Here is a 15,686-nt window from a genome sequence, read left to right as displayed (position 1 = left end):
GTAAGAGAGAGACTGCTAAAGAAAGAAAACACATTTTTTTCATCCTTCTTGAACAAAGGACTCTGCATTTCCATTTTGCATTGGGCCACACAAATTATACAGTCAGCCCTGATAAATTTGTAAGATCTTATTTATTATTTGAGAGAGAGAGAGAGAGAGAGCAAGACATAGAGTGGGGAGGAAGAGCAGAGGGAGAGGGAGAGGCAGAGAATCTCAAGCAGATTCTGTCCTGAGCATGGATCCCTATGCAGGCCTGACCTGAGCTGAAATCAAGAGTCACTTAACTGACTGAACAACCCAGGCTCCCCAGCCCTGACATTATTCACAAAGTTTTCATGAACACTAAATGAGTTAATAGAAATAAAACGCTGAGAATAGTGAATAGTGTTTGGCACTTAGTAAGCAAGCAGTAAATACGAGCTATATTATTATCATTATTATTATTATTAAATTTGTATTAATTATTATCATAAACCATCCAAGGCCATTTTAAAGCAAACATCTGATTGGAATTGTCTCAGACCTGAATTGTCATCATTAATTAGGCTGGCTTGTTTTCCTCCGGTCACTTTAAATAAAGGAACTCATTATAAATTTGAGAGAAGGGGTTTAGATTGCAAAAGGACTTTTATTTTTTCTTCAATATCCAACCGTCAGGCCAGCTGTTTTAGTTCAGGCTACCAATGGGAAGCTACTTAATGAAGTTGCTTATGGTTTAATGATTTGTGTGGCATAAATTATTTGTCTTAATGTTATTCCTGGGGCATTTTCCAATTGTTTCAGAGAATATGCAGTAAAAACAAAACAAAACAAAAAAAACTACAGTGTGGTTCCATATTCCCATAACACCTGGTGAGAAATAATCTGCTTCCTCAATTGCAGTTCCATCATTTATTTTATTTTCAATCCCTTCACAGCAAGACTCTTCTTATTTACTTATTGCATATATGCTAAAGATCCCAATAATTGCACATCCAGCACACAATTGATTTTACTCAGAATCCTCATTACACCTCTCAAAGTTCTGGTAATGAAAAAGTTAGAATGAGCTTTAATAAGCATTAGGAAGTTAAGCTTTCTCAGGGAAATAATTTAACCTTTTATGGAAATATGTTCAAGTGAATGATGCAAAAATACAGTGTGATTCTCTAAAGAGCTGGAGGTTAGATAAGATGAGTGCATCACAGGGACATGGTGAAGTAAGCAATTAAGTTCTAGCATGACAAATAAAACTGGTTTGCTCTTTAGGACTTAAATACTAGTTTTCCTTATTGTATCTCTTGAGTTCTAGGATTTGTTATGCTTTAACCAAAATGTAAACTGGTCAGTTTTCTTTTCCATTCATTTTGTGGCATCTCATTGAATTGGTGACCAGAATAAAGTATTGTGGAATTTCATATGATACTGGTAATTATGCTATGTTTATTTTGAAGGGAATTTTTTCAATTACTGTATTGACTATATTACATGTTCTGAATGCTTTATTTTGCATATATTGTTAATTTAAAATTGCTCTTCAGGTTGTCCTCAAGTATGTTTTATTCCTAAGTTATGAGCTTTTTCCAGGCAAAAACAAATGTCTTGTTTTCATCTACCTACTGGGCTAATATAGCACTGAAGATTATAGGTTAAAAAGTATTTGATTGAAGGGCTCCTGGGTGACTCAGTGTTAAGCGGCTGCCTTTGGCTCAGTTCATGATCCCAGGTTCACAGGATGGAGTCCCATATTGGGCTCCCTGCTCAGGGGGGAAGTTAGCTTCTCCCTCTCCCTCTGCCCCTCTTTCCCCGTCCCTCCCCCCACCTCTTCCCCCTGTTCCTGCTCTCTCTCTCAAAAATAAACAAATAAAGTCTTTTTAAAAAAGTGTTTCATTGAAAACATAAATAAACTTTACATAATATTGGTCAAATATTTAATCATTCCTGAGTGAAGGGAACAGAATGAACCCTATTAGTACACGCCTGGCATATCCTATTGAATGAGAATTCATTACTTTCCTGTATGCTTCTATTTTTTTTAACTATACTAGTTTTCATATGTTCCAACAACTAATGGGTTCTACCTTTCACAAAATAGAAGTATTAAAACTCTCCTCATTTTAGCCTTTAGAAAATGAATTACTAAGTACCAGTAATACTAAGATTTTATAAAGAAGCCTAAGGTTCCTCAGGGAGGTGTTTCCTTAAGTTCCTTTTCTTTTATTTTCTTTCTTTCTTTTTTTTTTCTTTGAGTTTAAATGCATTTTATTTTTAGACAACCTACATGACATTTTTTTTCTTAAAAACAATGCCTCTACTCCAAATAAATCAAGGTCAAAACAATTGAAGAGCTCAAGAAGGCATCAGTCCTATTTGTCTAAGTCCTGGTGTTGTGTGGATGAAGAGCAGTACCCAGTTGTGACAACAGGTGATATAGCCAAGTTCGTTAACAATTTTGCATTTCTAAACCAACCTTAAAGAAAATCATATATGGAGTCACACTGTCCTCATGGTAGTCCAGCAAAGCAACCATGCCATCTGGATTCATATTTACACCCATAAAGAACTGGTAGTTTTTGAAATTAGCAAGGACGTGCCTGATCTGTTCTGCAACCCCCGTCATTACACTTTCTGGCTGTTTGCCTTTGATTGATTTCATGTCATCTTTGATGTACTTCTTGTAGGCTTCTTTTGTGAAGGTGGTCTTCTGAAAGTAATGGTTCACAATATATCTCAACACCAGTGATTACTGCGCTTTCCATACCTTTGGCCTCGGGGCCTTCAGTGGAGGCATTTCCACCAACGAGTGAGTCATCAATGTTACCCTCTGTCCTACTGACCATCTTGCCCTCCACCCCCAGCCCCAGCCTGTCTATGATCTCTCAGATCTTGTAAATGTTGGAGAACATCTCATCATGGCTGATGAGGTCCCAGTAGATGATCATGAGGGCGGCTGGAGAGAAACAACTGTTGTGCTAGCTTAGCAGGAGCCAGGAGCAAGCTCAGTACAGCCAGAGTGGCACTGGGGGGCGGGGAGGGGAAACAGCAGCTGGTGGAAAAACTTAAGTTTCTTTCTTTTAAACACTGTCAGTTGTCCAAAAATCCCTGTTTTCAAAGCAAAAGTATCTTTTTTGTTGTTTCTTTTGACAGCATTACAGAGCAGTTAAGGACACATGGTTTTTTTTGGAGCCAGGTGGTCCAAATTCAAATTCTGATTCTGATTATAAAAATTGTGAAAGGAGGACAAGTTATTTAATCTCTTTGTCAATCCCGTTCTCTGTCAAGGGCAAATAATCATAATAAAAGCATATATGTGTGTGTGCACACGTGTGCTTGTGTGTGTGTGTGTGTGTGTGTGTGTGTGTGTGTGTGTGCATGTTTCTATCCAAGGCTGGTAGGAAGAAGCTGAAATGTTTCCAATGGTGGTTGAAAAGGCCCTTGCGGAAGATCTTTTCCATCTTAATCACTGGCTTCCCCTGTCAATCTCCCTTTCTTCCTCATCCAGAATACTATGGGCAGAAGGAGATGTCCATGGGATTTTTATTCCTCTTGTCTTTGTACAGAAGAGAGATTTTCCACCTGTATGTTAAAACATTAAGGTAATGGGTTTTGTGGATTAAGCACTCTGTTAATGAGCAGATGACTTGCTGACGGGATCTCTTTGCTGAGACTAAATATGGCTATGACCTCAGGTCCTCTGGTAGGACCTGACTACCAAGGGTTTGCCCAGGACTGAAGGTTTTAGTGGGATTCTCAGTGAAGCTATGACAGTCCTCTACATTAGTTTTGCCTTCATTTTTCTTTTCTTAGTTTATCAGTATGAATTTGACAATATTTTTCTGCTAGCTATTGACTCATCTCATGGAAACCTCCTCCTTGTCAAAACTTAAGAAACCACATGAAATTTCTTTAGAATGGTAAAGCTTTTGATGATACTTTATGTAATTTGTCCACTTTCCTTTCATTCCTCTCTCACATGTGTGGAATATAAGTTATTCTCAATTATATTTTACATATCTGCATTCCATTCTTCTAGCCATGTGACAGTTCTTTTCGGAATACAAACATGGAAAATAATATATTTCCCTTTCCACTTCAAATTGGTTGTATCAATCAGGTTCTTACGAAAATGATTTCTGACGATCTTTTCTTCTACCTTCATTTAGCTTCTCACTGTACCTATTGATTAAGCCAAATATATTTTCATGGCTCTCTTCTTCAAACTCATTATGATTTGTATGAATTCTGTTTTCAGTTCCTTCCCTGTTCTACTTGGTTATTGTCCTTGAGACAGTATATGATTTCTAATCTTTTTTTTTCCTTTTTTTTTAATTGCATGGGGCCTTCCTAGCTTAGCAATGATGATGATTCAGCTTATTTTCTGCTACGTTAGGCTATTTATTTTCATTCCTATCTCTTGTTCTTTCATCAATGGTAACTCCTTTTCTGGCCTCCTTTCTCCCTTATTTTTGACTGTCTTTAAAGCATTGCCCCCCAACTTCTTAATAACCAGGGTTGAGGCAGGTATAATTTAAGAAGTTTAGGTAGCTAGATTTGTTTTCCTTTTCAGTTGTACAAAGTGCTTTGGTTTATTTTCAATTATGAAAGACAGATGAGAAAAACTCAGAAAATATAAAAATACATGCAGAAAATATTAGATGGTATTCTATCTCTCAGAATAATAATCAATTGAATTCGAGATTACTACATAACTTTGAGACTGAAAAATAGTAAGCACTTAATTTTTGTTAATACTATTATTGCTAAATAGTAATGACAGAAGTGGGTTCTTAAACATTTTATAATATATTTTTAAATATTTTTATGTGAACAAAAGATAACCTATTTTCATAATGTACCTTTTGCTAATAATGATCAGATAGTTTAATCACAAAGCTCATGGTTTTTATAGAAAGCCCTATATTATTATTTTACATGTTTAGTAGGTTTGGGTTTTTTCAGTAATAATAATGACTTTGCTTGATTATTCAAACTAATGTCTTAACTTCTTATGCTAGTGCCAATATTTGAAAGAACTCTGGCCAGAGAGAGTAATTATTACTATTTCTAACTTTAATAATTTCTTCAAATTAGGGCAATAAGAATTGATCTTTTATGCAGCAATGTCCCTTCTATAGGAAAAAATCCTAACATCAAAGGATGATATTTTCAGGGTCCAGCTGCCAAAGTTCTTTCCTTATACCCTAGAAATAAACTTCTTTCTGTAAGAAGTCTGATAGTGAATATTTTCAGCTTTGTGGACCATACTGTCTTTATATCACAGCTACTCAACTCTGCTGTCGTAATTTGAAAACAGCCATAGACAATGCATAAACAATGGACTTAGTTGTGTTCTAATAAAACTTAATCTACAAAAGCAAGTGCTTGGCCAGATTTCTTCTTCTGCAAGCTATAGTTTACCAACCCAGAGAACATAGCACCATCATGATTTTGTTCAATTTTAGGTATTACTTATTGAGTACTTCTCATATACCAGATATTGTGTTAGGGTGCTTGAGTACATTATAAATTTGATTCTTCACAACAATTCTATTAATTAGGTATTCTTCTTTTATAATTAAGGAAACAGAAGCACCACAACTTAAGGTACATAGTATGTGGCAGGGCTGGCCTTCTAACACCCTCCTGACCCAAGTCTGTTTCACGCCAAAGCCTGGACCTTGTTCCTAAAGAATGCTTGAGTCCCTCATTACTAAGGTGCCTGCTCATTGATTTATTACCACTTCCAAGGGGATCTGTATGCTTAAACAATTTAACATTTAAAATAAAGGACTGATGTTCTCAGTAACATATAATTTTAGCAATAAATTTTACTCTGTGAAAGTGTAGGATTTCTTTCTTGCTTCCTTAGAACTGTACTATGGAGGCTGAGACCTAAACTGATAGTCTATTCTATTCACATCTATAAAGTATCTCAGAATTATGAGAATATTAAATGAATTTCCTTTCCTCCCCTTTCCCCTTTTCACTTTCCCCTTTCCTTTCCTTTTTTATTATTTTCTGGGTTTTCTACACATCAAACTTAATTTATTCTCAAAAAAGCTAGAATGAAACAGAATTTGTACCATACCTGGATCCAATGAAAAAATATGGTATTCATAGCTTAAAGATAACTAAATTTAGTTTACATGAATTTAGTTTTGGAAATTATTGATCTTCTTGAGGTAATGAAGGAAGTGGAAAAAATACAGAGTTTTGATGTCTGGTTCCATCACATACAAGCCACAAGGACAAGAGTGACTTGCTTAGCATGAATGACAAGGATGACTTAACTCACTGGAATCTCAATACCTTTAGGTATAAAACAAGGTTAATAACTACTTTATAGGATTTTGAGGAGGATGAAATGTAAAAAGTGCTATGTTAGAGATACTATGCAAATATTTATGTATCCCAGATGTCTCTAAATCTTTCAGCTTGCTGGAATCACCCGACTTATAAAATTTATCCAAAATGGCCCAAAACCTGTCTCACATTAAGAAGGGCCACTCACTTCTCTCTTAGTATTGCTAGGCTTTATTGTTGCTGCTGTTGTTTTGATAAGGCTTATGTCGCTCTAAGTTACTGTTTGTACTCTATTATTTCCTGTTTGTGCTTTTTTATTGTACTAGTATTGACCATCCCATGCCTCTAGCTGCTGTTTCCTTTTCTTTGCTTCATATCACTAGATGGAAACAGAGCCTGAGCTGTGTGCATTAACTGTGCTGAAGACACAAGGACCCCGGTGTATGTCTCACTCTATTTTCATCTCTCACCTGCTCACTTTTAAACTCCCCCAATTCCATTCCTGATATTTTTCTAGGCAGAACAATTCAACTCACTCTTACTGTCTCCTTCCACACATGCCCAGTGCTGACCTCACTTTCTGCATCCAAAACAGTTCATTCTTTCTCATCTATGAGATAACCTTTCCAAGATAGGAATTTCCATCTCCTAGTAGGCAAAAGTGACTGCAGTCAAAAATCGAGTTTTCCCCTGTCTGTGATTTTATATTAATGTAGCTTTAGGAGGCCAACATTTATTTTCTCTCTTTCTTTCTTTTTTTCTTTCTTTCTTTCTTTCTTTCTTTCTTTCTTTCTTTCTTTCTTTCTTTCTTTCCTTCCTTTTTCTTTCTTTCTTTCCTTTTTCTTTCTTCCTTCCTTCCTTTCTCCCTTTTCTTTCTTTCTTTCTTTCTTTCTTTCTTTCTTTCTTTCTTTCTTTCTTTCTTTTTCTTTCTTTTCTTTTTTTCTTTCTTTCTCTTTTCTTTTCTTTTCTTTTCTTTCTTCTGCAGCTTGTGTTTAGCAACAATTGAGGCTCAACAGGCCTACCATAAAATATCTACTAGATAGAACTTATACTAACTTGTCCTTTCAAATAGACTATGCATTCTATTTAAAAAAAAAAAACACTTTTTTTCTTATTGAAGTGTAACACACACAAAGAATAGTACACAAAACAAAAAATAGAGAGTTAATTGAATATCTTTTAAGTATGAATACCCTCGTAAACATCACCTAAGTCAAGAAATAAACACTGGCATCAATCCAGAACCTCACCCATAACCTTTCTCTATCATACCACATTACACCTACCCTAAAGATAACCACTATCCAAATTTCCAACACTACAGTTTTTTCTATTTTGAAATTTTCTGTAACTGGAACCATACAGTAGGGATTCTTTTGTGACTGATTCATTTTCCTTATCTTTATGATTCATCCATATTGTTGTATGTAGCTCTAATTCATGAGTTTTGTTATATATATATAATTTTATTGCATGAACACACCTCTATTTTTCTTTTGTCTCTGGACCTATATTTAAATTGTTTCCATATTTTAGCTATTATGGATAATGCTGCTCTGAACAGGACATCTGTCGTTCCTAAATAGCTGAGAGTGGATATTCTCAGGCTTACGTCATATGGTTGTGCAACTGTAGTAAATACTGACACACTTTTCTCTTGGTCACTTACCCAAAGTTTTCTCCTCTCTAAAGACCTAAGCTTTGGTGTTCCGCCTTTATGATTTTGCCTTTATAGCTCTCATGTTCAGTTACCAGCCTCCAATTCTGTCTTCTGTTAAGAATTGACAGCTTTCATGACACAGCTGAGTTGAAGTAACATTACATTAAATTGTAATATCCAAAGCTAAATGAGTACATTTAGCTTATTTGGAAAACTCTGTCACTTTACTTTCTAAAATTTTCCTCATTGGAAATGGAGAACCATTGCCCTCTTCCATGAATTTGAAATTTCCATCTTGAGTTAAGATGGCGGAGGAGTAGGGGTCGCCTTTTTCAGCTGGTCCCCTGAGTCGAGATGGATATCCTGAAAACCCATGGAATCAGCCTGAGACGCAGGAAGATACATCTGGATCCCTACAAATGAACATCTCCAGTGCTGAGTATTGAAGTATGAAGCGGGGAGCTATGAATCTGCGCACAGATATCGGAAGATAAACGGAAGGGGAAGGGAGCCACCGTGCTGGGGAGCCAGGAAGCAGTCACCACCTGTACTGGGGAGCGGGCCGGACTCGTGGATGGGCACCTGCTAGAGAGCAGACCGAGACCATGAGAGAGCAGACTGAGACCATGAGCCTGGGAACATGCATGCGACCAGACTGAACAACCAGAGCTCCGGAGTGTGTGCAAACCACGTTGAAACAGAGAGCTTGGGAGCATGCACGGGAACCAGGGGAGGCTGGCAGTGTTAGAAACACAGAGGACAGAGATGACTGGGCCCTGGAAGTGAGGGCTGGGACACTGGCTGTCAGGTGCACAACCCGGGACACTGCAGGGTTTTTAGCAGCACCAACAGAAACAGAGTTAAAGAGGCCAAGAGAGCTCACTGGAGAGCAGACTGTGATCTTTCTGTTCTGAGACAGAGGCTAGGATTTGGCTACTGCTGCTCTAACTACTCTCAGAAGAGCCAAGAAAACCACCAGGGAAAGCCGCCAGGGAACAAAAGCCCGGAAATACCAGCTCACATTGTGCCAATCCCCTTCCCCCCTTGCAGGGGACAGGGAGACTCTACCCAAACAGGGTTGCCAGAGTATCGGCGTGGCAGTCCCCTTCCCAAGAAGGCAGGCTGAAAAATCAAGAGGCCCACATCCCTGAGGTCCCTATAAAACAAGTGCACACTGCCTGGGTCCTAGTCAATAATTTGGGCTCTAAGCAACCCTGTAACTTCTCCTCATCAGAATGACAAGAAGGAGAAATCCCTCCCCCTCCAGCAAAGAAAAGATAATGAGTATGTGGCTTCTGCCACAGAACTGATGGATATGGATATAACCAAATTATCAGAAATGGAGTTCAGAGTAACAATGGTCAAGATGATGTGTAGGCTGAAAAAAAATATTAACAAAAATATTAATGAGAATATAGAATCTCTAAGGGTGGAAATGAGAGCAAATCTGGCAGAAATTAAAAATGCTAAGAATCAAATGCAGTCAAAACTAGATGCTCTGATGGCCAGGGTAAATGAGGCAGAAGAATGAATTAGTGAATTGGAGGACGGGATGGTAGAAGAGAAAGTTAGAACAGAAACTTGGCTCAAAAAAATCCAATCTCAGGAATGTAGATTATGGGAGATTACTGACTCAATGAAACGTTCCAATGTCAGAATTCTCAGCATCCCTGAGGTGGTGCAGAAAGAGAGAGGTCTAAAAGATATATTTGAACAAATTGTAGCTGAAAATTTCCCTAATCTAGCAAATGAAACAAGCATTCGTGTCCAAGAGGCAGAAAGGACCCCTCCCAAAGTCAACCATGACAAACCTACACCACGTCACATCTTAGTGCAATTCACAAATATTAGATCCAAGAATACAGTATTGAAAGCAGGCAGGGTGAAGAAATTTCTCACGTACAGAGGAAAAAATGTCAGAATTACATCAGACATGTCTACACAGAACTGGAATGAGAGGAAGGGTTGGCAGGGTATTTTTAAAGCTCTATTCGAGAAAAACATGCAGCCAAGGATCCTTTATCCAGCAAGGCTGTCATTCAGAATTGATGGAGAGATAAGGACTTTTCAGGATCACCAGACACTGACCCAATTTGTAACCACAAAACTAGCCCTACAGAAGATACTAAGGGGGGTTTTATAAAAGTAAAAAGACCCCAAGAGTGATACAGAACAGAAATTTACAATCTATAGAAACAAAGACTTCACAGGCAACATGGCATCATTAAAATCATATCTCTCAATAATCACCATCAATGTGAATGGCCTAAATGCTCCCATAAAACGCCACAGGGTTGCAGATTGGATAAAAAGACATGACCCACCCATTTGCTGTCTACAAGAGACTCATTGTGAAACTAAAGATACATCCAGACTGAAAGTGAAGGGATGGAAAATCATTTTTCATGCCAGTGGACCTCAAAAGAAAGCTGGGGTAGCAATTCTCATATCAGACTGATTAGATTTTAAACTAAAGACTGTAGTTAGAGATACAGAAGGACATTATATTAGTCTTAGAGGATGTATCCAACAAGTGGATATGACAATTATAAATATCTACACCCCCAACAGGGGAGCAGCAAGATACACAAGCCAACTCTTAACCAGAATAAAGAGACATATAGATAAAAATATGTTAATAGTAGGGGACCTCAACACTCCACTATCAGCAATAGACAGATCACCTAAGCAGAAAATCAATGAAGAAACAAGAGCTCTGAATGACATACTAGACCAGATGGACCTCATAGATATATATAGAACACTACACCCCAGAACAACAGAATACTCATTCTTTTCAAATGCACATGGAACCTTCTCCAGAATAGATCATGTACTGGGTCACAAAACAGGTCTCAACTGATACCAAAAGACTGAGATTATTCCCTGCATATTCTCAGACCACAATGTTTTGAAACTGGAACTCAATCACAAGGAAAAATTTGGAAGAAACTCAAACACTTGGAAACTAAGAACCATCCTGCTCGAGAATGATTGGATACACCAGGAAATTAAAAATCAATTTAAACAATTTATGGAGACCAATGAGAATGAAAACACAATGGTCCAAAACCTATGGGACACTGCAAAGGCAGTCCTAAGGGGAAAATACATAGCCATCCAAGCCTCACTCAAAAGAATAGAAAAATCTAAAATGCAGTTTTTATATTCTCACCTCAAGAAGCTGGAGCTGGAACAGAAGAACAGGCCTAACCATGCACGAGAAAGCAGTTGATCAAGATTAGAGCAGAGATCAATGAATTGGAAACCAGGAGCACAGTAGAGCAGATTAACAGAACTAGAAGCTGGTTCTTTGAAAGAATAAATAAGATCGATAAGCCACTGGCCAGACTTAGTCAAAAGAATAGAGAAGGGACCCAAATTAATAAAATTATGAATGAAAGGGGAGAGGTCACAACCAACACCAATGAAATAGGAAGGATCATTAGAAACTTTTATCAACAGCTTTATGCTAATAAATTAAACAACCTGGAAGAAATGGATGCCTTCCTGGAAACCTATAAACTACCAAGACTGAAACAGGAAGAAATTCATTATTTAAACAGACTGATTAATTATGAAGAGACTAAAGCAGTGATCAAAAACTTCCCCAAAAACAAGAGTCCAGGGCCTGATGGATTCCCCAGGGAATACTACCAAACATTCAAAGAAGAAATAATACCTATTCTCCTGAAGCTGTTTCAAAAAATAGAAACAGAAGGAAAACTACCGAACTCATTCTATGAGGCCAGTATTACCTTGATCCCAAACCAGGCAAAGACCCCGTCAAAAACGAGAATTACAGACCGATTTCCCTGATGAATATGGACGCCAAAATTCTCAACAAGATCCTAGCTAATAGGATCCAACAGTACATTAAAAGGATTATCCATCATGAACAAGTGGGATTCATCCCTGGGATGCAAGGGTGGTTCAACATTCAGAAATCGGTCAGCGTGATAGATCATATCAACAAGAAAAGAGTCAAGAACGATATGATCCTCTCAACTGATACAAAAAAAGCATTTGACAAAATACAGCATCCTTTCCTGATTAAAACCCTTCAGAGTGTAGGGATAGAAGGTACATTCCTCAATTTCATAAAAACCATCTATGAAAAGCCTACAGCAAATATCATTCCCAATGGGGGAAAAGCTGGAAGGCTTTCCCTTAAGATCAGGAACACGACAAGGATGCCCACTCTGCCATTATTATTCAACATAGTACTAGAAGTCCTTGCAACAGCAATCAGACAACAAAAAGGGATAAAAGGTATCCAAATCGGCAAAGAAGAAGTCAAACTGTCTCTCTTCGCAGATGACATGATACTCTGTATGGAAAATCCAAAAGAATCCACCCCCAAACTACTAGAAGTTATAAAGCAATTCACTAATGTGGCGGGATACAAAATCAATGCTCAGAAATCAGTTGCATTTTTATACACGAACAATGAGACTGAAGAAAGAGAAATTAGGGAATCCATTCCATTTACAATAGCACCAAAAATCATACGTTATCTCAGAATTAACTTAACCAGAGACGTAAATGATCTATATTCTAGAAATCACTCTTGAAAGACATTGAAGAAGACACAAACAGATGGAAAAATATTCCATGCTCATGGATCAGGAAAATTAACATAGTTAAATTGTCTACGCTACCCAGAGCAATCTACACTTTCAATGTCGATCAAAACACCAATGACATTTTTCAAAGAACTGAACAAACAGCCCTTAAATTTGTGTGGAAGCAGAAAAGGCCCTGTATCACCAAGGAATTGTTGAAAAGGAAAAACAAAGCTGGGGGCATCACGTTGCTGGATTTCAAGCTGTACTACAAAGCTATGATCACCAAGACAGCATGGTACTGGCACAAAAACAGACACATAGACCAATGGAACAGAACAGAGAACCCAGAAATGGACCCTCAGCTCCTTGGGCAAGTAATCTTTGACAAAGCAGGAAAAAACATCCAGTGGAAAAAAGACAGTCTCTTCAATAAATGGTGCTGGGAAAATTGGACAGCTACATGCAAAAGAATGAAACTTAACCACTCTCTCACGCCATACACAAAGATAAACTCCAAATGGTTGAAAGACCTCGATGTGAGACAGGAATCCATCAAAATCCTAGAAGAGAAAATAGGCAGCAACCTCTCTGACATTGGCCACAGCAACTTTTTTCATGACACATCTCCAAAGGCAAGAGAAACAAAAGATAAAATGAACTTGTGGGACTTCATCAAGATAAAAAGCTTCTGCACAGCCAAGGAAACAGTCAAAAAAAACTAAGAGGCAGCCCACGGAATGGGAGAAGATATTTGCAAATGACAGTACAGATAAAAGACTGATATCCAAGATCTACAAAGAACTGCTCAAACTCAATATACAACAAATAAACAAATCAAAAAATGGTCAGAAGATATGAACACAGACTTTTCCAATGAAGACATACAAATGGCTAACAGACGCATGAAAAAAATGTTCAAAATCATCAGCCATCAGGGAAATTCAAATCAAAACCACATTGAGATACCACCTTACACCAGTTAGAATGGCAAAAATGGACAAGGCATGAAACAACAAATGTTGGAGAGGATGTGGAGAAAGGGGATCGCTCCTACATTGTTGGTGGGAATGCAGGTTGGTACAGCCACTTTGGAAAACAGTGTGGAGGTCCCTTAAAAAGTTAAAAATTGAGCTACCCTACGATCCAACATTGCACTACTGGGTATTTACCCCAAAGATACAGACATAGTGAAGAGAAGGGCCATATGCCCCCCAATGTTCATAGCAGCATTGCCCACAATAGATAAATCGTGGAAGGAGCCGAGATGCCTTTCAACAGATGACTGGATTAAGAAGATGTGGTCTATATATACAATGGAATATTACTCAGCCATCAAAAAGAACGATTTCTCAACATTTGCTGCAACATGGACATGACTGGAGAAGATAATGCTAAGTGAAATAAGTTAAGCAGAGAAAGACAATTATCATATGGTTTCACTCATTTATGGAACATAAGAAGTAGGAAGATTGGTAGGAGAAGAAAAGGAAGAAGAAAGGGAGGGGTAAACAGAAGGGGGAATGAACCATGAGAGACTATGGACTCTGGGAAACAAACTGAGGGCTTCAGAGGGGAGGGGTGGGGGAATGGGATAGGCTGGTGATGGGTATTAAGGAGGGCATGTATTGCATGGTGCACTGGGTGGTATACGCAAGTGATGAATCATGGAACTTTACATCAAAAACTAGGGATGTACTGTATGGTGACTAACATAATATAATGAAATTTCCATCTTATTGTATATCCTCAGTTAAAGAAAATATACAAAATGGCACTCAGGCCTTGAACTACATCTTGCTTTCCTGCAGCTAGTAAGGTAAAATCCATCCCCTGCATGGTGCATGCAATTGTGAATAAGGTAGTTAGGGAGAAGGCAACACACTGCTGTAGTCATAACCAAGGCCCTTGATTTAGGAAATCTATATTAGAGGGAGCCACAGGGAGTCAATTGTCATTTATCTGCCTCATACACATTTTAATTATACCACTAACTTTGGCAGAAAGATGTCATCTAACCCTCTGCTAAGACACATTCTTTGTAAAATTAAAATTGTTCTCTTAGGAGGAGATATATGCATAGTGAAATGCAAACATAAACACAAGTCCTATTTACCTGAAAGCAACTACTGAAACAGGATGAGTCTAGAAGATCTATATTGATATCTATTCCTATATCTATATATCACGTAATTTTTAGAATAGCCAAAAAAATTACCATGACTTTCATCAAGAGTAGTAGAAAAATAAAATCCCAGCTATTTCAAAAAATCAAATAGAAAAAAGCAAATCATTGTAGATTTTGCTATATTAAAATTACCTTCCCTATCATCTGCTTAACTTCCTCTTGGAACTTTTATAAAACTTAAATTTTAGCATGGCAATTTTTTCAAAAGACTATTTCAAAAGTTAAAAAATGTTTACATGAGATGGGGAAAGTGTTAGTGTATACAGTTCAGGCACAGTAAAACCCATTGTTTAAGGTCAAATTCAAGGAAAGACGTGAAGGAAGGGGGAAATAGCTACCAGGCTATCTGTGAGTAGGGAACTCCAGGCAGAAGGAATAGCAAATGGAAAGAGCTATAAGGAAAATCAAGTTTAGTGTACCCCAGAAACTGCAAGTAGGACAGTGTGGCTAGGGCAGAGAGAACAAGAAAGTGTACAGTAGGATATGACATCAAGAGATTGAGTGGGGGGGTGGGGGGAGTGGGGGGGGGGCACCTGGGTGGCACAGTCAGTTTAAGCATCTGCATTTGGCTCCGGTCATGATCTCAGGATCCCAGGATCAAGCCCCTCTCAGGTTTCCTGCTTGGTGGGGAGTCTGCTTCTCCCTCTGCCTCCCCCCACCCACACTCATGCTCATGCTCTGTCTCTCTCTCTCTCTCTCCCTCTCTCTCAGCTAAATAAATAAAGTCTCAAAAAAAAAAAAAAGAGAGGTTCAGTGAGGCTATCACACCTTTAGATTGTGTTCTGAAGTCACTGGGAGACTTTGAACACAGCAATGTATAATCAAACTGATGTTTAAGAAGATCACTCTAGCTGTGTATGAAGAATGGATTCAAAGGGGCAAGTAGAGAATGGGGGGATGGTGGCAAGAGGAAGTCTTTCTGATAGTTCAGACAACACGTAATGGTGGCTTTGACTAGACTGGTATAATTTAAAGTAGAGCCCAATGAATG

The 15,686-nt window shown here is 38.0% G+C and overlaps 1 pseudogene; it reads right to left on the bottom strand.

Annotated features, from left to right (window-relative positions):
- Positions 1–2,422: 2,422 nt before the first annotated feature.
- On the bottom strand, positions 2,423–2,846 carry LOC123799842 (translationally-controlled tumor protein-like; annotated as a pseudogene).
- Between the last annotated feature and the right edge of the window lie 12,840 nt (positions 2,847–15,686).

The sequence above is a fragment of the Ursus americanus genome, chromosome 7 (genome assembly GCF_024610735.1).
Source record: "Ursus americanus isolate L20-20 chromosome 7, mUrsAme1.1.p, whole genome shotgun sequence".
Classification (NCBI taxonomy): Eukaryota; Metazoa; Chordata; class Mammalia; order Carnivora; family Ursidae; genus Ursus; species Ursus americanus.
This window is presented reverse-complemented; position numbering and strand designations above follow the sequence as displayed.